Consider the following 3,254-nt stretch of genomic DNA (forward strand, 5'->3'; position numbering starts at 1 on the left):
ACAGAACATCAACTACTAAACTTTGTTTTAACACGCACAGGAAACATACACAGAACATCAACTACTAAACTTTGTTTTAACACGCACAGGAAACATACACAGAACATCAACTACTAAACTTTGTTTTAACACGCACAGGAAACATACACAGAACATCAACTACTAAACTTTGTTTTAACACGCACAGGAAACATACACAGAACATCAACTACTAAAGTTTGTTTTAACACGTACAGGAAACATACACAGAACACCAACTACTAAACTTTGTTTTAACACGCACAGGAAACATACACAGAACATCAACTACTAAACTTTGTTTTAACACGCACAGGAAACATACACAGAACATCAACTACTAAACTTTGTTTTAACATGTAAGGTAACATACACACCGTATCAACTACTAAAGTTTGTTTCAGCGTTTAGGGGAACCATGCATATTACATGAATTAGCATATCTTTGGTTTCTGTCGATAAACGTGTTTAACCATCATTTTGTATATTACAAGTTGTTTTGTTTTCATACCAATGATATTTAGGCCATATGAATGAAAGTTGACGTAATTATCTACAAGCGTACGTACTTTGGTACATGAGCTGAATATATACAGAAAGTCTGTTACTCGTTCCTACTGAGGGTAATTCATTAGTCAACTGTTTTATTTTTTTTCAGCATGTCCCGTTTTCACGTTCTACAGATAAGCTAAGTTTAGAATAACTTTGTTTTTCAATGTTCTCAGAAAACACAAAACTATTTATAGAATTACGATAATTAATACAGAAAAAAAACCCGGTTAACAAAAGATCTTACCACGATGACGTCCTATGGAACAATAAGATTGTTTCCTTCTGTATAAATCATTATGAATGTAGTTTTGAAACTAAGAGTTTATTACGTACGTTAATATAATTTCTAGTTTTCAATCATAGCAGTCAAGCTTTAGAATTGTATACATAATTACATATAAATTTACGTAATCAAATATATATATATATATATATGAATAAAGAGTTTAAGTTTTCTTGAGTTACAACTTCGACTACAAATACGCAATATAGCAACGTAAGTTTAGTAAACTAACAGTAAATACTTAATTATATGTGTGTGTGTGTGTTTTATTCACAGTGTCTCATTTGTTATTTGGCCCGGCATGGCCAGGTGGTTAGGGAGCTCGACTCGGAATCTCCGGTCCACCAAACGTGTTCATCCTTTCACCCTAACCACCTGGCCATAAATATTTGTTTTTACACATCAGTCAGAGGAAGATTTGTAAATAACCTCTAGGTTGTATTATAGCGGTTAATTCCTGGACTTCTTCTGCTTGATGATGATGTTTCGGTCTAGTTTACTAAGATATTTAAATGATAAACTCTTATCATCAGTGTTCGGATGATGAGGTTAGAAATGCATTTAGTTTTTATAAGAACACATCAATCTGAAATTCTACAGAAATACATATATTTATTCACAGAAAATACACTAAAGAAATGTTTATATATATATAACAACAACAATAATACACCAGTTCAATGACACCCGACGTATAGCCTTAGAGACGCAGTAATATAACTACATTCTTTAAATCAGTCTATATTAGTGATAGAATCCTATTTGATGTTTAGAAGAAGTTAAATTTCAACATATCAAGTGGAACGTGCACTTTATTTTAAAACTGTCCAAGTGAAACCGGTTATGGTATCCAGACCGAGAATATTGGTGATTACAGTGTGTTATGGATGGCTTCTAATTATCCGGGTAAAGGACGGGTATCGTGTAAACATGAAAATACTGGTGATTACAGTGTGTTATGGACGGCTTCTAATCATCAGGGTAAAGGTCGGGGTATCGTGTAAACATGAAAATACTGGTGATTACAGTGTGTTATGGATGGCTTCTAATCATCCGGGTAAAGGACGGGTATCGTGTAAACATGAAAATACTGGTGATTACAGTGTGTTATGGATGGCTTCTAATCATCCGGGTAAAGGTCGGGGTATCGTGTAAACATGAAAATACTGGTGGTTACAGTGTGTTATGGATGTAGTGACGGCTACTAATCATCCTGTAGCGGATGCTAAATTTGGTCATTCCAATAAAATATGATGATTAACTTGATTTTTTTTTATCTTCCATACCTGAATATAAAGTGTTCTTACATTTTGAATTTAAAAAAAAACTAATAAAAAATCGTGAAAACGCTGCTATACTTTGTACAAATGTGATTACCAGTGCAGAACTTTTAATACAAGGCCAATATATATATATATATATTAAGTAACGGAAATTTAATTTATTTTTGTATATGATAGAGAATTATTTGGAGATCAATGCATTTTTTTTATGTGTATATGTTAATACAAAATATATATATATATAAATTAATGAAATTTAGAAAAGGTAATTTCATTATAAAAATTTCAAAAGGAAATGTATTATTTTTGTTGTCACTAACATGATGGATTTAAGGCGAGAAAGAAACAAAACTCAGTCTACTCGTAGATGAATCATCTTAAATAGTTTGCTGTTGAGGAGAATATAATAATAAATTAATGTTATTTATTCTTGAAATACCTATATTAATACAAGTTTTGTTTGGCGAATAAAGAAGAATTCGAACAAAAAAGCATTTAGTATCAACTAGTAATTAAACAGGTTTTAATATCAAATAATAATTAATCAGGTTTTAATATCAGCTAGTAATTAAACAGCATTCAGTATCAACTAGTAATTAAACAGGTTTTAATATCAAATAATAATTAATCAGGTTTTAATATCAGCTAGTAATTAATCAGGTTTTAATATCAAATAATAATTAATCAAGTTTTAATATCAAATAATAATTAATCAGGTTTTAATATCAGCTAGTAATTAATCAGGTTTTAATATCAGCTATTAATTAATCAGGTTTTAATATCAGCTAGTAATTAATCAGGTTTTAATATCAAATAATAATTAATCAGGTTTTAATATCAGCTAGTAATTAATCAGGTTTTAATATCACCTAGTAATTAAACAGGTTTTAATATCAGCTAGTAATTAAACAGCTTTTAATATCAAATAATAATTAATCAGGTTTTAATATCAGCTAGTAATTAAACAGCATTTAGTATCAACTAGTAATTAAACAGGTTTTAATATCAACTAGTAATTAAACAGCTTTTAATATCAAATAATAATTAATCAGGATTTTAAAATCAGCTAGTAATTAAACAGCATTTAGTATCAACTAGTAATTAAACAGGTTTTAATA

Source organism: Limulus polyphemus, unplaced genomic scaffold (genome assembly GCF_000517525.1).
Source record: "Limulus polyphemus unplaced genomic scaffold, Limulus_polyphemus-2.1.2 Scaffold9751, whole genome shotgun sequence".
Taxonomy (NCBI): Eukaryota; Metazoa; Arthropoda; class Merostomata; order Xiphosura; family Limulidae; genus Limulus; species Limulus polyphemus.